This window comes from Uranotaenia lowii, chromosome 2 (assembly GCF_029784155.1).
Source record: "Uranotaenia lowii strain MFRU-FL chromosome 2, ASM2978415v1, whole genome shotgun sequence".
NCBI classification, from domain to species: domain Eukaryota; kingdom Metazoa; phylum Arthropoda; class Insecta; order Diptera; family Culicidae; genus Uranotaenia; species Uranotaenia lowii.
The window spans coordinates 312,770,728-312,794,716 of NC_073692.1; the positions used below are offsets into that span (position 1 = coordinate 312,770,728).

Here is a 23,989-nt window from a genome sequence, read left to right on the forward strand (position 1 = left end):
GTTTCAACGTTGTAAAAACGTATAGTTTACAATGTTAAGTTGTTTATTTTGTAGCTTTATAAATGATTCAAGTTAGCTATTTTCAAGGAATCTAGAGGAATTTTTTTTTGCATTTAAAATTAGCTAACCGAAAAACAAACTCATCAAGTATATTGTATTGTAAGCGGAAAGGTAGATGATAAGGTTCGTCAATGGAGGCTTAAAAACGTCATACGCGAGCGAGAGAATGATTTGGCTAAAATTTCACCAAAATAAAAACGGTTGCTAATTGTCAGTTCAAATAAACTTGGAATTTGTCCTCTAGATTCCTTGAAAATAGCTAACTTTAATCACTTATAAAGCTACAAAATAAACAACTTAACATTGTAAACTATATGTTTTTACAACGTTGAAACCTGCCTGATTTTAATGCAACCAAAAAATGAACCGAACTCAACCGAACTAGGAAGATACAGGTGTTCGAAAACAGCTAATTTTTCTTAGTTTTTTCAATCTAACTCGTTTCAGTCTGAATATTTTTATTAAGTGTGTTCCACAAAACTATTCGATTTTAAGTGACTCAAAACTCTTTCAAACTTATCTTGCTCGAATAAACTCGGCCTGGAAAGATATTGTTAAAATACTGAAAATTTTGATAAAAAAATATTTTTTTATTTTGAACCCTTCTAACTTTTTTGGGTTAGCTTCATTGATGTTAAAGTCTTCAACAAAATTGCTACATTTTTTACAATCTAAAAACTTGCCAAAGACATAAGTGCTCTTAAATGAAAAATACAAAAAATATTTTTTCTATCTCACTGCTAGGTGATTTAATCATTTTTATCAAAAGCTCATTTTAAAGTGCTTTGAATGTAGGTAAAATGTCCCGAAGACACTATGGGTCTAAAACGCTCCGTTTTGGCGTAAACAATTTTGATCACCTTTTTACATCGTTTTCCCCTGTGTGCGTCGGCTCGCTGCAGGGAAAAGACCGGTAGGTATAAGCCATGTGTAAATTAATGCATGTACATTTTCATAAACGACTAATCTACATTTCCACATACATCAAACGAAGATTTACGTTCAATTTTCAACCGGTATCATATCGAATTGGCATGCAAGGCACCATAACAACCGGCTGGGCCACAGCAAATCTCCTGAATGGACTGAAACCGGCTGAGCTGAGCTGTTTTGAGTCCATATGCGCCTAGAACACACATGTAGTCGCCCACAGTTGTACCGATCCAGCAACGACGGCTTCCGGTTGGTTCAAACCGCACTTATTAGCATACCCAGCCGAGGTTTGAAGTTCCGGTTTAGTTTCCTTTAGTTTTCCTTCTTTTCTGTGCATCTCTGCCTTGAAAGTGGCGTCGTTTTTCAGCCGCGGGAAAAGTTTTTAAAGCTCCGATGTTGCTGCTGCTGCCGTTACGCTAATAATAGCTTCCCACTAATCGTTAATCTGCGGTAACAAATGTGCAATTATGGGCTCGCTTGGTGTTCAATTGAGGGCGCCGCCAAAACCTTAAATTATTTATTTCGAATGTTTGTTTTAATTTACTCGCAGCTTGCACCATAATGACTGTTTCCTCGCTCTCTGTTTTGGGTAAACCATCAGGTAATTGCAGCTCAAGGCGAGGGTTTCCTGTTGAAAGTAATGCAAATGTTTGATGTAATTATCCCAAGCAAAGTTCAATGAGTAGTTTCAAATATTTACCAAAGTTGACACGTTCATGTAAGAAGTTTAATTTGAATTAAAAAAAAGCGCCAGCGACAGCTCGATTTCATGTTCTGTTCTTGTTGTCTCATGCTTGAATTTTGTAGGAAGAAGTGCTGGCTCCGTGATGACAGAGCTCTACCTAAGGTTGACGGGCTTAACTCTACCCAATGCCCATGTCTACATTTCATGGTATTTATTTCTTCATCGTTCAAAACACCATCAGTGTGCCTTGTATTAAATTTTTTCAAACAATTTATAACCAAATGATGCTTTTGGGGCTGATACCTTATAGTAGAAAAGATGTCTTTTCGGGGCCGAAAGCAAGACAGTAGAAATTAGACTAATTTGTGACACGATAATGTCTAAATTGAAAAAGTTAACGCATTTGGTGCCCAAACAGTTTTGACATTCAACGTTATTATGAAACGAGCATTGTTTGTTGTCGGGTAAGAAATTAGCTGCGATGAATGTGTTTAAAACTTTAAAAAGATCTAAAAGAAAACTAAATAAAACTTTTATTAATTGGTTTCAAAAATGCATTACTAGACTTTACTTTACTTCAATAATGAACTTCCTTGGAAGTGGAATTATCGGTATAAGATTCCATACCGGGCCGGCATTAATAAGCTTTCTTATAACTAGCGTTGTCCTCGCAGCGCAACCGCTTTTCATATTGTAGGCCACTATACATATGTTTGAAAAAAAAAAACCAAATAAAACATATCTCAAATCCTTTCACAAGACAAAGCAGGATGGAAACAATCGACCAGCAAGGATATAGTTGAATGATGTACCGTGTGCTGTGTGTATGTAAGCCGACAGTAGAAAAGAAACATTCTTAGTGGTAGTGGTCCAACCTGTATACACATCTCAGGTGGCGATGGAAAGCCCGTGTTAAGTGATAGTAAAAGTTTTTTTTGTAAACATTGTAACCATGACAATTCGTGACGTCAGTTGCATTTTCAAGCAAACAACCAAAAGCGAAAATTAGAGAAAAACCCGATTTAATACACTTAACAGTGGATTGGAGGCTTTCTTACAGAGTGTAAATAATCTTTGGAAACATATGACACAATGATGGATACCTTATTTCTGAATTATATGTATATGATTTATCTACAAAAAAGATTATGATTAAAAAAATCGAAAGCAAAAATTACTAAACTCAATATAAAAAAAGATGTCCAGTACGTTTTTTGGAGGATAAGCGAACTGATATTCAAAGAGTTTATTTACTATCAAAATATTTCAAACTGTTTAAGTTTGAGAGCCACATTTCTCGACGCTCACTAGTGGTCAAGGGGTTAGCCTCCTAAACTCTCATGATAGATGTCGTGGGATCGATTCTCGGCTGTTAGACGAACTTTCTGTCAAATTTTTGATTGCCTCGGTAATTAATTTAGCGATTGCTGACTACTGCTGCTGAGCAAATGGCTACCTTTTTTGAAGCCAACGTAAGCATGATATGTTCTATGGAAAAGAACAATTTTAAACAATTTTGTTTTTTTTTTGGTTTTGAGATATGACCTACAGGAAAAAAATCCAATTTTTTTATACTAAATTCATCAAAATCGTGAAACCTAGAATAGGAGTTAATGTGGTAAGAACGTTTGAATGGAACATACAAATTCACGGACATCATCGTAACTCGTCGAGCTGAGTCGATTGGTATACATAAAGTGGGGTCTTGGACCCTTAATTAATGATATCCCCAACTGACCGTTCGCTATGCCTTTCTGTAAGAAAGCCAAAAATCATTGCCAACTGCTGTTTACGATTCTCGCCTAGGATACATAAACATCCTGGCAAGTGACATAGGTTTTGTCTACCTTTTTACTTTTTGCATAACGAGTTCTGTAACAGTGTGCGTGTTTATTCATCACCTTTTTTGTACCACATTGGTAGTGGTCATGCATCATTGAACTTAGGAGATCGAGTCTTTATGTCAGTAGTGCTTTTCCAATCATATCATCTTTGGTTCAGTACACTTATCAGCGCATTATCGGCACAGAGATTTGCTAAATAGACATTGTTTTTTTTTACAACTGCTACTATGAGTGTAAAAGAGAAATTTCAATTTTTTCAGTTACTTACAGCTTCAATATAAAAAATTTGTTTTGGTCGGTTCGAAAAAAAAACTTAAATCTGTAGGGGAACATGCTCTATCATGCCCCACCCAAGAAAATCGCTGATTTGCTATGTATTCCACGTACATTTTGTGTAAAAACGAGTGCACTCGTTGAAGAAAAGTGTTTTCTACAAATGCTTATGATTTACATTAGTGGCTTTAAAAACTTGATTTTCAAAAGCCATATTCAAAGAAACAGAACAAAATTGTGTTGCGAATACGCGCCGCTGTACATTCAATACGAAAAAAAAATGATAATATCTCTTTTGATGCAATCAGTTGTTTTTTCTGCCGAGCAAGTAAATGATTCGAAAACCTTTATTGGAAGTTTGAAGATCTCATTCCAATGCATCAGGCATGGTTCTGTGGTAGCCTGCGCGCCTCTAAACCTGTAGGTCGAGGTTCGAATTTCCTGGCTGGCAATTTCCCAAACTTTTCAAGAATTGTTCAAGTTGGAAGCAATGCATGAAAGTTTGAGTACAAGTCAAGAGGCAGTTCAATATTGCGTACAAGTGAATGGGTATAAGACAAACATTGCACACAAGCGTGCATGGAAGACTCATATTAATGCATTTTTAGTGGTCTAAATCCTATCTGATTGAGATATAATCTTGATATAATGCTATCAAGGGGTGATATAATTTAGATATGCTTGCATGGACTTTTTGTTATAATTTGAGATATTTTAACATCCTACGAGTACTGAATTATACATATTTCATTTTGATAGGAAAACAATGAATATCGAAATATCTCATCTTCATGTAATTCTGTTTTTCTCTTCTGATCGGGTTTTAACAGGTATGTTAAAATTGAATAATCCGCTCATGAACAGCTTTAAGCATTTTCTCTTTAGAAATTATTCAATTTAGTTGCAGCAAAATTGCTTTAGTTTGAAGAAGTGTGATAATATTTCCTTAAATTGCATTTAAGGAAGTGGAAGAAAAGACCTCAAAGTTTGAAGCGTCCAGAAAATAAAAAACACCACTGCACGACTTTTTGTTTCATACAATTTATTTTACAATATGAATCTGACTCTGCTAATTTTTCTCAAATTTAGACATACGAATATCAAATTTCTCACAATCGTGAACCATTCACATTTTGAACACCGATTTGCCGCATTAAGGCTCAGAGTTGCTGGACAGCTTTGAATTTGTAAGTAACTTACAACTGTTGTCTGTTAATCTCGTGAAATAACAAAACTACGGAAAATTCTACCCGCTCATTTTTACCATATTTCATTTCATCTAACCTTCTATTCATCTATATAAAAATTTCATAATCTTTAGATGTCGCTTCCAAAAAGTACATCACTTTTCACCGCTAAGGCCGATAAATTAAAAGTAACATATTTTTTAATTTTTTCCATAATTCAATTCTTTCTAGCAGACCTAATTTCTTTTCGCTACAAACGATGCAACCCCTTTTTTTAACTTAAAACTCCGTTTGAAATTAGAAAATAGGTTGAAATTACAAACGAATCCCGAAATTGACTAATTTTTAAGCAAATTTCGTTGAAGTTCCAGTTCTCAATCGAAATTTTTTTAAACCCAGGTAAGCTTCTCTGCTATTTTCGCTTAGAAAATACACCATTTATAACCTGAGCGGCTGACTAAATAACGATAAGTTACTGTATAGCCTTTGGAAGGGGTTTACATTGTATCGAAGGCTTATCCATATTTGTTTGACTCTTTATAGCCATCATTTGCTTGCCTTTTAATTTAATAACAAAGTAATTTCTAAAGTTTGATTTAATTAGGTCGTATGAGCCACTTAACGAGTTTCAAGAAAATCACCTTGGAAGCTTCGAAACACCGCTTAAATTCTAGTTTTTGAAACCATCGTTCAGAATTGTCTGAAAACTTGGTATCCAATCTAAAAAAAGATGAAAAATAACCCTGCCTATTCGATACGGACATTAATTTGATTCTTCAAAGTCAAAGTGTACTTAAAACCTTTTACATTGATTGTTTGACGCAGACGTCTTTTTGTAAATTGATGAATCCCAGCTTGATAATTTGTCTAATACTTCGATATTCCGTTGGAATTTCTCTGAAGTAAAGTTTAAACACTCGGAACCGTAAATGTAACACGGAAATGCCCGTTTGAACCCGATCAGGAGAGCATATCAAAATAATAACTCAAACGTATCTCACCAAGATATTTACATCTGATTCAGTTATAATTAAGTACTCCAAATTTTCGATTTTAAGTTTCCTCATTCTGAAATATATCTTATTCTGATTGACAAACTAAAACGGGGTTGAGCCCATATTCAATGATCAAGATTTTTTTTCGGATTGTCCTAAAATAAAATGATTATATCTTATTTTGATATACGTACAACTTTTTTTGAAACACGGACATCGAAGTCAACGGCTCAAACCTTACATTAACGAGTTTCGCTCAACAGATTCATAAATTTGAATCAAATTTTTGGGGAACCAAAAATGGGGCATGGTTTTATCAAATAATGTGGTTTATTGACCTTCCACTAGAAAATTTTCTCGAAGCACTCATATCTTGATAAGTAATAATTTTGATATAATTTGTTCTGTCCAATATCAAACTATGCTATCTGAACGAGATATAATCTTGATAGGAGCATATCAAAAACTGATATTATTTAGCTATGATCGTATAGATTTTTTGATATAATTTGAGATATTTTAACATCCTACGAGTATTGAATTATAATTCATTTAGATATAAAAAGATAAGTATCAAAATATCTCATTTTGATATAATTTTGTTTTTCCCTCCTGATCGGGAAGGCTTCTTGCATCGACTTGCGCGGTACTGTTCTGTCCATCGCAGGAATATTTTAATAAGACCTTCAAATACCTTAGCTTACAAATACCTTTGACTCCGTTGAAATATCAAGAAAAGCGTAAATTTGTTCAATGCTGACGACACTTTCATACCCGAATTTCGTTTGAATTAGGCCGGAACAAATTTCAAATCCTTCTTTTGTCACTCGGAGTTGGAACATCGCGAGGGGGGGGGGGGGGGGGGGACAGTAAAAAATAATGCGAAAAACAAATAAATTGGAATAAATTGCACGGAAGCTTGTATGCAAAAAAAATTGCATACTATATCGTTGCACAAAACATGTAAATCAAGTAATTTTGTACCGAATAATTCAATCAAATCAAGAAAACAAAAGGTGAAATAACATCCATCTTCTTAAATTTGTTTTTTGGTCTTTAATCTTTCAGATATTGGAATTTTTAATCGAAATTTACATAAATTACTTCAAACTTTATTTATTTCCCCCTTCGGGTTTTTTTTAAATTTCGAAGGGGGGGGGGGGGGGGAGAGACAAAAGAAGAAATTGATATTTGTTCCAGCCTTATTAGCGTTTTTACAAAAATGCAAAAGGACCGAAAAACCAAATCGCCGATCTTGTATTTTGCGGCGACGTTTTGCATGCACGGCAATTCAGAACAACGCAAATGGTCGTTAAAACCAAATTGCAGAATGAGAAATTTACTATACGTCATAAATTCAAATAATGTTGTAGGAGTTATCAATAAACTGAATAGAACCAAATTTTTATCTTACATAGAACAAAGGTTTAACAATCCTTTGCAGTCAATAACTCATTTTTGTTTATAATGGTTTATACGACCTAATCAAAACAAACTCTAGATTTCTTCTCTGACAAACGGTGAAAAAATTGTTTTTGCATTTGAAGTTTTGTATAAGTTCATTGTATTGAGATGTTTAGCATTGTAGGTATATCAAAGAAATAAAATCTTAATTTTTCATATTTTTAATTTTACAAACTTTTAAACATATTTCGTCCAAAAGTACATTCCAGATTTAATTTTTTTTATAGATTTCATGGATATACTAAATAAAATTAAGATACCACTGCGATAGAATATCTAAAGCTAATTTTACTTTGATAATGTGGACTGCTAATTTCTGTGAAACTATAACAGAAGAAAACCGAAAGGCGTGAATAAAAAAAAAGGTGTTTCATAACCAGAATATGCGTTTTCTCACAAAATAAAAATCTAAAGACTAAACCGTTTTTATTATAAATCATTATATCTTTAAACGGAGTTTTGCAAAAGGCTGAAGAATTTTGAACACATTTTAAAGTGGGATGATTGATTTCAACTGAATGTATCCGTATTTTGATCCTAAATCAACGGTATGGCGAATTTGGAAGAAAACCATTGAATTGTTAAATATTCTTGAATATAAGAAATACAATTCTCAAGAAGCCATATTTATGGCTGAATTGATGAGAATGTTAATAGTCTTCAGCTTTAAAGATTCAAAGAGCTTCAAAGATTCTTCAGCTATGAGAAAAGATTTCTTCCCAAGAAATTCAAGATAGATAAATGACGTCTTCGGTTTTTTTTTTAAATCGAGCGATTCAAAGAAAATCGAACAGCTAAATTATTTTTAGTTTCACATTATCGAGACACGATTTAGTATTTTGAAAAGTCCAAAGTTAACAAATTTGAGTGGAAGAATACTGTACAGAACGCTCCAGTTAAGCATTAACGCTATCTACAAAGCTAAAAATTACGTAACCACCTAATTGAACGTTTACGACAATTCTGAGATTTATTTTACGTCCTACTAGAAAGAAAAATTTTTGATGATATTTTTGTTAAAAACTCAACCAGCTAGAGAACACACCGTGGCGTAGAATGCCGAAACTAGTGGAAAAAAGGTGATCAAAAATAGAATAATGGTTATATGGAATATAATGATTGGTACATCAAATTTTTAGTAACATGTTCATCGCATTTTTATAAACTAAATATACTTTGGCAAAAACTCATTTGTTATTGCGAAACGTTTCGAAAATTTCGCGTTTTGAAATACACTTTTTGATATCCTTAGGTAATAGGTAAAACGCCTTCAAGTAGGCAACGAAATTCAAATTCTTGGCTGATATCGCGGAAAATGTGGCAGCAGATGATTTTTTCGAATCAAATATTGGTGCCCTTTTTAAACTTGAAAAGGGACAAAATTTGATATAATTATGCATTCTTATTGTAATTTGGGAGTCAGCAAATAAAAAGAATGACATTTCGCTTTGATATTCGGTTTTCATTAAAAGTTTACAGCATTCTAGATTTGAGCGTGAAACACGTGGTCTGGCGCGCATTCTGCCCCAATTTTGATATGATTTGATTTAGTTGAAAGTTTGTGAAAAATTAAATGAAATATAAAAAATTGTTGAAATGAATAATTCAAAACAGGTTATGGGCCCAGATACGTCTGGATTGGAAAACTATGAGTTAGTGAGAGGGATACTCTCAAGTGTATTCGACTTGCGGTTAGCAAGTTCTGCAGCAGCCAGCGCAGAGGGACAAACCAGCCCAGAGACGAGCCAGAGGATCACCGGAGAGAGCCAGCCAGCAGCCAGAGGGTCGCCAGTGCAGATACCAGCCAGCGAGATGTCCCAGGCCAGCCAGGAGGTTCCGCCAGAGGTCGAGTCCGGGGAGGTTCGTGGACCGAGAGGGTTACTCTCGATGCCGTCACGAGCCACGCTGCGGTTAGCAAGCGTGAGCTCACGACCGACGGCCGGGAGGAGTCCCAGGATCCGCAACAAAAATATTAAAAGTCATGCATGCGTTTGGAAACATGAAAAGCAGAAATATTATTAGTCTGCGCAGTCTAATTGACCATGAAACCTTAAATGTTAATCATGAATAATTACAAGTTTCACGCAGATTCGATTTATCCTTCTGTTTCTAAGAATTTAAGTCGTTTTAATGAAATTTTCACCTAAGAAATGATAGAGAAGCTTGTTTGCCGCAACAAAAGTAAAGAAAAACATCATTCGTAACCATAAGTTGACATATTTTTGAAAAATTATGGCATGGGCGGGGTAAGATGCCCCGCTGGTGCGTCTTTACAGTTTTCCCCTAACTTCTACTATGCTGCTTATGTTCATTCGGACAATCGTTTTGCTGAAAACTTTTTGTTATCCTCATCACAAAAATGCCAAGTTTGTGTACGAAGGTGTGCAATTAAATTATTTTCTTTAGACTTATATACAATTTAATATAACCTATTGTCAACTTATTTTATCTGAAATATTTTTCTACAGTCAGTTCAACCATCATGTTGATAATGAATTTATCGTAAAAGGTCAAGTTCAACAAAATGGTCAAACTTTAGTAATTTAATAATCAAGCGTGTTTTATTAAGATATGAATCGATAAAGTTCCTTTGAAAAATGGTTCATAATTTTTGCTCCCCATCTCAACTTGATGCAAGCCGTCTGCCTGTCGAGAAAACGCGCGGATCAAAATGATGAAGCAATTTTCAGTTGATTTTAATTGAAATTTGACACGAAAGACTCATCACGTGTATTCATTTCTTGGGCCTGTTCTTCCCATCCAGAACGATAACACTTTGAACAGGCAGCAAATTCATACAATGATGCAAAATTCTGTCGGAAATGGCGGTAAACTTTGTTCTGAGTTGTGATATGAATTGCAAAGTTTATCGTTGATTATGGGTCGAAAAACCGGAAGTAATTTTTTGCAGGATTTGTTTTGTTTCCCTACTTTTTGGTAGTTGTGTCTACCTTTCGAGTGATGTAAACAACTTTTGCCATGAAGCTTTAGCTGTGGCATTTCGGTTTCCTGTTTGGCAAATTTATGACAATTAATTGAAGAGTTCAACTCACGCGAATTTTCGGCTTCCATAGAACTGCAACTGTGTGTTCTATTTGATCAAATTCGGTAGGGGAGAATGAGGATACTTGATCCCTGGGGATACTTGATTCCTTAGCTATATCTCGAAACTAGAATGGCTTACAAAGATCAAATGTTCTAGAAAAATGTGCCAAAATGAGCAAAATAACAATGCTTGTAGTTTAAAAATTTTTAACAAAATAATTGTTTGAGTAATTGAACTGTGTTTGAAAAATTTCACAAAATGTAACTTGAAGATCTTTTTTCATCACTTTAAAATGTTCCTTACATGGGAAAATTATGAAAAAAATATTTGTTCCAATGTATCAATCGTTAGAACGTAAAATGAACTTCATAATGCCATATTTTCATAGTAATGGAAAACTCTCAACTTTTTTCAGAAAAAGTTTTCTAAAATGTTGATTATGGGTACAATTGATCCCCTAGAGTTGGGTACAATTGATCCCCCTTCCAAACGGCATATTCTTCTTCTGAATTGATCGTTATGATTGCTGATTACGAAATTACTAATATTTATCCAAAAACTAATATTTATCAAACAATTGTCTGAAGAAAAGAGCATAAATAATTATTTTTTTCTAAATTATAAAAAAATAGCGCCTTTAAGTATGCAATGTTATTAGCGTTGAGACAAAGTTATAGAATTTTCTTCTTATGTCTGCTATAAATTGTGAAATGAGAACAAACATGACCAAAATAGTCAATTAACATTCTATCTTGGGGTTTTGTTTGATTTTTATTCAAGAATTAGGGCTTCCTGAATAAAAGATCAAGCCTCCTTCAATAGAGGATCAAGTCTCCCCTAACTTCAGAAAAATCGTATTTTTTTTACTCCCACGAAAATGCTTCTAGTTTATCAACGGGTTCAAGTATCGTTCTAATTTTTGGAGCATAGAAACTACAAGCTGTCGGAAAATGTCAAAGACGGCGAGTTGCTAAATTTTTCCAAAAAGATATGGTGAAAATAAGAAAAGGGGATCAAGTATCCCCACTCTCCCCTATAGAGAGAGAGAGCTTTTTGATTAATTCTGCTGCTGAAATACTCTATAGTTAATTGCTTAATCAAAAAATGTGAACGTTATGCTTTGAATAATTAATTAGTACTACGCTGCAGAAATTACACCAGTAAAAAAATCGAACATTATGTCATAACAAACCGACAATCGGAAAGACGAAAACCGAACTGACATTGGGAAAACCTTCCGGAAAACCCCAGATACAGGACAAAGCAACAACCACCGAGAACGACGAAAAGAGCAAAGTACAACATCCTAGCGCCAGGTACCAAACTACACCCGCAATGCATCAAACGCTTCAATTCAAATGCTGAATCAAAATCGAATCCTCGTGGTGTGTGTGGGCTTGTGATATAGCTCAGTTGGCAAGTCTGTTGTCTCCTGAGCCGATGTCCGCGAGTTCGAGCCCAAGAGTAAACATCGAACACAGTTGTACCGGATAGTTTTTCAATAACGATCCGCCAACTGCAACGTTGATAAAGTCGCGAATGCCATAAAGATGGTAAAACGACTATAATCGAAACAAAAAAAAAAAAAAAGAATCCTCGTGGAAGTCATAATCCCTAAAACAAGACCTACCTACCTGTAATAAAAAAAAACTCCCACAGCCAGAAAAAGCATGAATGAAAGGTCAATACCGCTGCTTTCTTTGGGCAAAACAAAAAAAGACGGTCGTTTTGGGATGGGAAAAATAAATGAGACTCAATTCAAAACAGAAATATAGAAATCTAGGATCAAGGAAATCTAGCGTGACCATACAATTATGACGTCCCGCTTCGATGGTAGTGCTCTGTTAGAACTTCTAACTTAGAAGTCTGAAGAAAGTGGACAATTTCAATTTCGATTATTATTCTCTACTGGGGTAAGTGTTCCTAATGTGGCATGTGTACCTAATGTTAACATACTGTTTGATTTTGCTTATTTTTGACGTTATTTTTCACTTATCACCATTATAAAAAAAATGATAATGTAAAGGATCATGTGAACTTTCATTTTACAAACAAATTAGCTTTCTAATTCACAAGATTTTTCGTAAAATCCGGATTGTTTCCAAGTATGTCCAAATTGAATGGAATTGTTAGCAAATTTCTTAAAAAACACCTGTTAAGCAATAGAAGATTAAAGCTGAATTTGTCAACCGATTTTTTTTTAAATTTTTGTCGGATTGTTTTTTATCATGATTTAAGTAATAAGTATGTTAGAACGATGTTTTGTTCGTGTAAAAACTAAAAAAAGCATATGTCCACAATTAGGAACACTATTTTCAATGTGTTCCTAATTATGGACATAGTCAAAGTTTTCCAAACTATATCAAAGTCATAGAATGTATTTGAAATAAATTTGATTGAAAGAATTGTGTTTTAACATAATTTTCAACGATCTGTTCAATTAAACTATTTTGAACTAATAAAACATGTTTTTTTTTTACTTCACTATATCTCAAAGCTTAAAATGTTGAAAAAATATTTTCGCCAGGTTGTAAGGAACGCACCTTTCGCGACAGAGAAGGAAACCATCAAGTTACAGAGAGCTTCTTAACGAGAACAGAATCGAAAGGAAAAAAAATCTCAATAAAATACGTTGTATACCGTCTTTTGGGGCATCACACAACACTTTTCAACTTCAATTGCTTCTTTAACCCTAATGTCCACTGATAATCCTACCGTTTGTACATCAAAAGTTTTAAGGTTAATGGGACATCAAATTAACGTAGTCAGAAAAATAATTGGTTTCACCAGTTATTTTTAAATTTACATAACATGCGATTTTCACCCTACTGAGAAAAAGGGGTATCTAAGTTGCAAAAACCTTTGTTCTTAATGAAAAATCAAACAAAAAAATTTGAAAAGTTTTTGATATATTTGTGATGTCGTTACGCATTAAGCACGATCTGCAGTTATTTAAGATTTTGTTAGAATTAAAGTTTATATTTTTTCTTTTAAAAGAAAGCAGAAGGGTGCTGATGCATTTAGGGATAAATAATACTACAAAAATTTTACATCATATTCTAGCATATGGAAACAAAATTTTAACTGTGAATCATTGATTTGCATGTCGATGCAATTTAGCCCAGACTGGTAACGGACTTTTAAAAATATTTATTTTAAAAATTTAAATGATTGTTCGAAAAATATTCATACACCAACAGTGTTGATGTAGGATAATAAGTTCCATATAAAGTTTCTAGGTAATATCACTAAGTCAATCCGTCCCATTGTGTAAAGTTTTTTACGGTATCAAAAATGTAAAAATTTTGATGTTTCGAATTTTCTATGAGATTCAAAAACTTCATAAAACTCTCTCACAATGAGAGAAACTATGACTTCATCGTTTTTTTTATCATTAAATGATAATTTCAATCAATTATAATAAAACTAGCTGACCCGGCAAACTTTGTTAAGCCTGTAATTTTTGAGTATTTTTCTATATTTTAGCACTGTTCCTTAGTCAGCCTACCTTTTAAGTGTATAAAAGCTAGTGGATACCTTTGTATCAGAAAAAAAAATCCAGAATTATGGTTCGTTATTCGAATTTCATTATTTTAAGTTCATTCAAAAAACCGCTAATGGAATGAAAAATATCATACATAAATTTATATTCAAAACCGGCAGTTTGTGACACAAAAACGCTCATACGATTTGCTCTAATAAGTTCGCTAAGTTTTGTTTAGCGAACCTATTTTCTTGTTGAGGTAGCGTATGATAAAGTTCTGCTAATGATCAGTTCCGGTAACTTAAGAACGCTTAATCTATCAAGTTTCAATTTAGTTTAGTCATCATTTCTATTCAAAAACCTCTATCTGATAAAGTTTTTAAAAAATGTTGAAGATTGATTTCAACAGAAAATAGATCTTTTTTGATGGAGTCGTCATAAATAGAGTTGTATTTTCGATTTGTGTTAACCTCTGTATTAAAATACATTACAGTTTTCTTTAAACATGGTCGTCAGAATAGAAAAATTAAAAATTGACCCGGAACATTTAAGAATAATAAATATAAAATTATTTTTAATTTTTTTAATTATTTCAAATGTCTTTTTTCGGACTTTGCACTAAATACATCAATTGAATCTTATTGTGAATTAACAGAGCTGAGTTTGACAAATATTTAACAATTCAGAAAAAAGTTACTATTCATTTCATTTTACAGCAACACTTTTTTAATCAATATAATGTTTGAAAATGTCTTCGAAATTTGTGTCATTATTATCTTTTTTTCAATTTTCAGTTAGGTATTGGCAAATTGCACTAAGAATTAAAGAATTTAGAAAAAAAGAATTTAAACTTTCTTGTATTTAGATTATTTTTCTCTTAACAGGCAAACCCTGAATGAAGGCAAATCTTTTTTGAGTATTTGGAATAAATATTCAAAATATTCACAAATTACTTAAATTTATAGTTTATGATCTTAAGATAAGAAACTGTAATCCAGACAATTAAATTTAATTCTGAATTTTATTGTTAATTTGAATCAATATTCTAAATTTGGCTTTATGAATCTGGATTTTCAGTTATATTCATACGTTAATTTAAAAGCTGGATTTTCGTTGATCTTGATTTTATATATTTTTTGGTCGAGTTTAAGTGTTTATATTCTTCAATTTACTTATGCTTGACAGATTGTTTTTTTAGATCTTATATATGGTACGAAACTGTTTTTGTATTTTTGTGTATTGGTTCAGATTTTTCTCTATACTTAAATGTTCGAAATTTTAGGTGGCATGCTTTTTACTTAAAATTTAATTTTTATATTCTTTCAAGTTTTAAGTACTTAATGATATTATTGATTACGATCCTTTTTTCTGACTTTTGAAACTGAGAGTTTGATCTAACATCAAGATAAAATTCTATATAGCTAAAATTTTCAAAAGTTCCGATTAACCACTGAGCATGAAAGGTCGTGTGGATTTTCCAATGTTTCCTGATCCTCCAATCCAAAATTAAAAACCTTCAATTCTCAAACTAACTGGATAAAATCAACAAAAAATAAATTAAGGGATCTTTTACCAGTTATATGACTTTCTATTGAAGTTACCAAAACTCATAAAAAATGATTTGATAATGAAATGTTTCAATTCAATCTCATTAAGTTGTTTTGATTCTATTGGAAATTTTACAGCCATATTGCTTGAGTTGCTAAAAGAATATGACAATTCAAAAAAATTAACGGTGAACGAACAAACATCTAAAAAAATCTTAGAATTGCCTTGATTCTTAGCTTAGCTTAGCTTGGTTGACTACTCATATCCACCTTAAATCATTGAATTCGAAATGCTGTGAAGATATATTCATACACCAACCAACAATCAAATAGGACTTCAGATAACATATTCTAATAGGATTTGTTCAACTTACGCATTTCCAATTCCATGATCGCTGGCGTGGCTAAGCAGAACAAGTTCTGATTCGCCAATGGTTGCTACTCCGTGATTGATCGAGGCCATCAATTTTGTGCAAGGGCCAACAGAATGGTGCTTGGGATTAGCAATTCATTCACAATGCACAAAACTCATGCTCTCCCTTTAAAAAGATCAATAACGGCGCCGGCCACGTCCTAGTAGTCAATGGGGGAAAAAGGAAGGAATGTTAGTATGATACTCTTTAGGTTCAACTAGCAACCTCTTGCTCCTGCATACTCCAAAATAATTTTGAAATATTCAGAACCAGAGATAAGTTAGTATCCCCAACTATGGAAACCGTCTGTACGTCTGCGAATCTATATTCAAGTATCCAAGGAAGGGGTTGTGTTAGTTAAAGAAAGGTAAAGATCAGGATCCATTTTGGAAAATGGTGCGATCATGTTTTTCCTACACCTCCTATGCTCCTAGACATTTCCTAAGGAAACTCCTATTTCTATGAGGCATTCGATAAAATGCAATAAAAATATATCAAGTTAAGTATTTAGTGAAAGCTATTAGGTACTTTCCGCATTTCACCCTAGACAAACTAGCTCGTTTTTTTTCCTTTACTGCGATCCCTGTTAAATCAAACAATTTCCAAAAGGGCCTTTATGGATGAGAAATAAAATAATTTGAACTGAAAATGTATTACTATGATATACGCAGACACAAATTTGCTAAACTGTCTTTCGTGAGTGTAGCCTTTTGGAAATTATTTAATTCTTTTTTCTCCTTTGCCTCATACATTTTGGAAGCCAAGCATTTAGAGCTTAATTGCTTAAAAAGCACAAAGTAAGGTTTTAGATAATTTTTACTTTTCAAGAAGTGATTACATATTCGATTATTTTTTCCATTAAGATTCACCAATTAATGTTATCTATCATATCACGGTGTCTCTGATGGCACGATTATATTTATCGAAAATTAGCATCGCTAACCCCCGCACCACTCGAAAGCAGGGACCCTCCCCCTTCATTCGAGCCCAAACCTGAAACAATCCACCGGGGGGTCCAGAACATTTTATTTTTTTGAAGACCCTTTAACCCCCTTAACGGTTCTTCCAAAGACAAAATCATACCAATCACTGTGGAAATGCTCGTCCCACCTTCAGCGCAAATCCAACATCATATGTAAATAATATGATTTAACAGGAAACCCCTCTGGCTACAATTTTGTAGAAGATTTCAAAGTGATACACATTGGAAGAAAAGAGTTGGAATGTCACAAACAGAGTGATTTTTTGTTATTTGAAAAATCTAATAAAACTTCTCACCACTAATCGTACTATGACCAGAAAAATCATTCTACGAGCTTAGTTATTGATCGTAGAGTGAATAAATGTTCAAAACGGTTTATTGACAATAGAAAATCAATCTTTTACATAAAATTGATCAGGATTATCTGAAGTAATGAGCATTTTTGGGATTTTTTTAATTCGGAACAAATATCAAATTCTATTTTTTGTCTAATTTTTCAAAAATTCCCGAAGTAAGGGATAGTTGAAGTTTAAGGTATTTTTTTCCAATGTATTGAAAATTTGAAAAAAAAATTAATTTGAATTTTAAGCATTTCAAGCCACTGCTTTATATACTGTTCATGACACGATGTTATATTTTGTTTTAGAAGTAAGAAATAACATTTTAGAGAGCCAAAAATGCAGAAATCCACAGACAAATGTTTGCAGTGTTCCATAGTGTCAAATAAAAACCAATGTTTTTTTTTTATCTAGGAAATTTGAAAAAAAAATCATCAATTTGAACAAATGTAAAAGTAATTGAGAGAATATTTTCAGATTAAAGTATTACATCAAATCAACCACTTAAAATTGTTGAAAACAGAGTTGATGTTGAGATTATGTAATTTTTTTTTTCCTTTTTATAAAAAAAATCAATAAAAGACATTTGGTTCAGTTCGTGTACTTTCGAGAAAAATGAACAATCTAGAATTTTTGCTTGAAAACTTAAATTCGACCACATTTTTACATACACGAGTGCCTCCAAAAACACCAATTTATGCACACAAACAAAAACCAAGGGTTAATTTTTTTTTAAATTGTATATATGACACTTTATTTCGCTTGTGATACCCGTTTCTAAGATTTTACAATTAATCAAAAGTGAAAAGTATGAAAACCTTCAGAAATCATCAAACAGGATGAAAGATTTTCAACAAAAATGTTTGATTTTGAAATCCAGGTGAATTATTTAAAATTTGGACTTAAATATAAGAAGTAAATCTTATTTGTTTTCTAATCCCAAATGTTTGTTCATAAATTAGTCAAACTAACTTAGCCCAAAATATAAAAAACTAAATTTTCAAGAGAGGCGGGAGACATTTTTTCCAGAATAAAACTCTTCAAATGCTTTTAACTTCAGATAATCCTGATCAACTTCATGTAAAAGATTGATTTTTTTTTGTAAATGAAATGTTTTGATCATCTATACACTCTACAATCAATAACTAAGCTCGTAGAATACTCTTTCTGGTCATAGTACAATCAGTGATGAGAAGTTTTTTTTAGATTTTTCAAATGAAATAATAATCACTCTGTTTGTGACACTCCAACTCTTCTCTTCCATTTTGTATCACTTTGATGTCTTCTACAAAACTGCAGCCAGAGAAACCTCCTATCAAATCATGTTACTAACATATGATGTTGGATTCACGCTAAAGGTAAGACGAGCATTTCCACAGTGACCAGTATGATCTTGTCTTTGGAAAAACCGCCAAAAAGGTTAAAAAATCTTCAAAAAAAATAAAATGTTCTAGACCCCCCGGCGGACTACCTCAAATTTGGGCTCAAATGAAAGGGGAAAGTCCCTGCCCTCGAATGGTGCAAAAATCAGCGATGCTAATTTTCGAAAAATAAAGTTTTCTCCCAGAGACACCGTGATATTATTCAATCATTTTATTAATGTGTTCCATTAATATGTTATAATAAGCGCTTTCGATACGCATTTTATCTTCTGTTGTAAATCATTGCTCAAAGAGTTCTTTTGAGAAAAAGATAGTATTCCTTCAGTATTTTCAAGTCGTACTAGGTGACTATATTTATCAAGCATCCGTCGCCAAATATGTTTTTTCTTAAGATTCAAATGTGTGGTGGTTCATGTAGTTTTATAAATTTTAATATTTTAATTTCATTATCACAATATATTTCAAATCAATTACATACATATTCGATACTATTGAAAAAATTCTTTCCTTTTCTTTATTACTAAGACTTTACCACCGAATTTTGATATTTTTTCCGTTGCGTGGCTTTTAAGTTTGGCTTCGTGTAAGAAAATTTCTATTATTTTTATGAATTTCAAAGTTTGAGAAAAGCAATGACCAAACTGTTCATGTTGGGATTAACTAAAAATCACAAAGGAGGTAGTTGAATCTTAATACGACTATTATATTTCCCTAATGTGGTTCCTACAACATCAATGAAATGCAAGTAGGTCGATCAATTTTATAATTGGCGTTATCGTTTAAGAGATTTTCTCGGCCTGGTGTGATATTATTTCTTTGATACATGATATAAGCGAACATTATAGAGTTTTCAGACTAAATCTTTTGATAGCAGTACATTTTATTCAGAGTTTAATCAATTATTTTCATGCTATCTTCGAAAAAGGGTCTAGGGTTATTTAAGGCACGAACTATGTTCAAGTTTAGAAAATACCAATGAAGATTGTTTAAAAAAAACGTGACTTTGACAAGAGAGGTTTCCATAAGTTGAAAGAAAAACGATACGCAAGTTTTACTTTCGTTCGTGACGTTAAGAAAAAAAAGGCGTTTTTTTTAAAGAAATGCATTGACTGACATGCAGTTAAATTTGAAATCAACATTTTTGATTCGTCGGACCCGGAATTTAAAGTTAATTATACTTCTAGAAAATTAGCAAAATAAACTTGCTAACAAAAAAACTATAACCGAATGCAAAAACAAGAAATATGATATAATGTACTGAACTATATGTAAGTTTATTTTCTTGAAATAATCTTCCCTGAATAATCAAATACGAAATAAAGTTTTCCTTCTCTATTTTATTCTCGTATTTCTCTTCTATCAGATATTATTTATTTCCTTTATTATTTTTTCTCAAATCTAATTTAGATGATAATTTAGTTTTTTGGTTTTTAAATGGAAATCAAACAGGGTTACTAAACGTTTATGAAATCAATAAAATTTTGGTTTTGATGAAAAAAAGAAAACGGAAGCAAAAGAAAATTTTAGAATAACTGCCGCCGGTCGTGGCCTAGAGGATAGCGTTCCAGTCTTCTAAGCCAGAGTCCATGAGATCGAATCCCGATCACGGCACATATAGTACTCTTTCTGTGGTCTGGTGGTTTTAGCATTTGTAAGATGCTAGCCATAATATCTTTGAAAGATGTACGCCTTAGGGTTAAGTAAAAAATTAGATCTCTTCAAAGAAACATGAAGTTTCACTGAGATCCTATATGTGTGTGATCGTTTAAAAAAAAAAAAAAAAAAAAAATAACAAAGTAGGATAAAACATGAAAATTTGAGTAAATTTTCGTTGTATCACCTTAAAAGTTCTTATCAATAACAATTTGACGCTTTGAGGATTTTATTACCGTGAAAAATTGGTTTTGCAACATTGAACATCAGAGGCATTACATTTTTGGATAAAGAATTTCGGATATGAGCTTACATACGATTTGGATGCAAAAAGCTCAAACAAGTTGAACCTTAACGTACATCAATCTAGCTTTCTTGCATCTACACTTTTTTTGTGATAATTATCAAGAACGTCGATTTTTGAAAAAGGAACTCAAAGCATTGATGGTTGAGTTGTTAACCCTATCTGTTATTTTTTATTTCTTTTAATATTGAATTTGTTGCCATAAAAAGGTCTTAAGTTTTTCGAATAAGTTTTGAAAAAAAAAATATACAAGAAAGAAAACCTATTTAGTTTTCAAATAATTTTTTGATAATTTTGTGATTTTTTTGTGATACTGGCAACCATATATAATATTTAACGAGTTCAACAGGATTGAATTCAACGAAAGCTTTCGTAAACTAGGGAACTTGGTGAAAGCTTCATATATTTTGACGAACGAAGCTTACCTCATTCTTTGTTGAACGTAATATAGCATACAACATGACATAAGAACTATCAAGAGCAGACAGTTCTCGCATCGTTCCAATTTCAATTTAAAAAAAAAACAGGAATACGATGTAATGATAAAACTGGAAGGGTACTTATCTGAAGCTTGGTTTGTGTCTCGGTGAAATATTTCCTGAGCATGGGAGTATAAGTTCACTTTTGGGAACGGTTGGTGACGCGGTTTGAATCCTTGATAATCTGGTATACTAGCGCCACTTCTTCGTCAAGTTCAAGCGGAAATTTTACAAAACAACCTCTTACGGTTCGAGTCATCACAGGACCAGGTGTCGAAAACTTTCATTAAAAATCACTGATTTCTTCTTAACTCAATCATACACATCCTTAACTTAGCAACACACTTAATCACAAAAACTTCGCCTATCTTTTGATAGTAGAACCGCCAGTTAAAAACAGATACAACACGCACAATTTAAGAATTTTGATACCGATAAAAAACCATGCAATCACTAAACAGCAGAGTTGCCAGTCTCCCAAAAAACTCTTAGAATTGCCTTGATTCTGATGCAAAAATTACAAATTTTGTCAATATTCTTCGTACAGACTTTCCTATGCTTCGTAGTTGCGGAACCCTATAGAGAAAATCACATCCAAGTATCCATTTTACTGGTACCACGTGAAAAGTACACTTGCAACGAAAATGGGCGCCAAAACTTCCTATAGAGAGATGGATGCATATCAGTAAGCCTTGATTGCTTTTGGCGCCTTCCTACTCTGGGTGATTCGAATGAAAAAAAAATTGGAAATTGGGTGCCATGACTTTTATTTGATACGAATAAAACTAAAAATTAATTTTCAAATTCCACAAAAACATTTTCAAAATTATCCCTCCGTTGTGTTATTCTTTACGTGAAGACGAACACAACAAAAAAAATCGCATGCAAATCGGATGATCCAGCGAAGAGTTTTGCGTGTTCGCACATTTCTGTATGGTCTGTCTCTCTCCCTGTTTTATATATATAGATAGATAGATAAAAGTTAAATAAGTGTTGTGGTACCCAAATGTTGCATCTAAAAATGCTGTTGCATGATGCTCTGTTTAAATGAACTTATTTGTATCCATTACAATGAATTTTCTACTTTTTGAAATATAATAAATGTATCCATTGGAAATTTGTTTGAATTTAAATGAGCTCAATATTCACTATTTTCTTCAAAACTAGCGTAAAGGAATATTGTGTAGGATTTAAATAGTTCTTAATTCCCTATTCATATTCCAAAAACGTTGTTATATTTATAAAAAGGTGAGTTTTAAGATTTTCTTTTTAAAGTATTAAAAAAACAGACCTATATGCAAAATCAGGAACAAAAAGTATAATATTTGGGTACACGGATACATTTTTCCACATTAGGAACACCCATATGTTAACATTAGGAACAATTAGTGCCATATTAGGAACATCGACACACTTTATAAAACATGATATTTTTCGTAAATTAAGGCTTGAAATGATTATTTCAAACCAAAACAGAGTTCAGAAAAAAATTTAGAATTTAGTTACCAAAAAATTGTATATCTAAGTATTAAAGATTCGGCGCAATAATATCAAATCTAAAAACCTCTGACAAAATATAGCGAAATTAGGCTCATTTACCCTGTACTGAATTAATTTCTTTCAATATCTTTACAAAGTCAAGCTTTTTGAATTACTGCAACAAAATTAGGCTTTTTATCCTCCGATTGAGCTTCAAAAATAACAACAACACTTAGTAAAATATTTCTTATTGGTTAATTCATCAAAGAATTATGGATTCATACATGGGTAAAAAAGGTAGCACGTTTGCTTTTTTTAAAAAAAAACATTACATAGGTAATATTGAGTTGTTCAAAGCAAATTAAAAAGGTACTTGAAATATACTTATTGTATTATAAATATTCGCTAAATATAAATTTTTGGCAGACCAAAGAAACCGCACCGGTGCACAGCGGCCATAATTGTAAAAAATAGATCGTTGCTAATTATTTTTTGTTTTACATTTTATCTTCTGGTTGTCGTCAAAGGTGTTTTACAGAGGAATTGGCTCTACAGGAAAATATAATTTTTTTTATTAATCGCCCTAAAGTGATTGGAAATATCTAACTTACAAACCGGGAACCGGAAGTTCCCGAAAGTCGATTTTTGACCAAAATATTTTTTTCTAGTTTACACCAGATCTCGACGTTTCATGCATTTCTAATCATTTGGCATCAAAATAAAAATTTCGATTTTCCGAATTCCCTTTGCTCCCCCCTTTTGGTGATTTTAAAATAAAAAAAAAACGAAACTTTGAGCATTTTGAGAAGCACCCCTAAAACAATTTGAAATTTTGCACAGGTCAGCTTTTTTGAGCTGATCTACAAAACGTTAGATATATAGTCGGTTTTCAAAATTCGACATGACCCATTTGGCTGCCACACTAAGAGCACTTGTATCCGTGGTCCAAACAACCGGTTTAGACCCAAATTCCGACCCAAGCAACCGCATCCGTGTTCCATTTACAGTCAATGGAAAACGAGTGGGGTTGCCAGTTATTTCACTGGATTGGATCTGACTTCATTGGTTCAATTATTGTATAAATAGGACCTTAGAATAGACCACGAATACAGGTGCTCTGATGTGCACTGGTACATTATTCCAGTCTCAACTTTTTTTTAGAACTCGTATAAGGATTGGTCCAAAACCGATAAGATTTGGACCCAATTTGACGCAGTTCTAAACCGCTTGACAATAGAACACGAGTGGGGTTGCTGGATCCAACTTCGTTGGTCCAATTCCCGTGTAAATTAGACCCAAGAATAGACCACGGATACAGTTGCTCTAAGCGAAGCTTGATAATATTCATTCATGCATACGGATGGCGAAATTTATTTTGGATCATTATTCCAAAGAAAAATGAACAGTCTTGGATCATGTCATGACAAAAATATTTCAAAAA

General features: G+C 32.8%; 1 protein-coding gene across 5 annotated transcripts in view; it reads right to left on the minus strand.

Annotated features, from left to right (window-relative positions):
- The window catches only part of LOC129748643 (glycine receptor subunit alpha-4), a 216,195-nt gene that overhangs the window by 37,715 nt on the left and 154,491 nt on the right, over positions 1 to 23,989 (minus strand). The window lies entirely within an intron of this gene.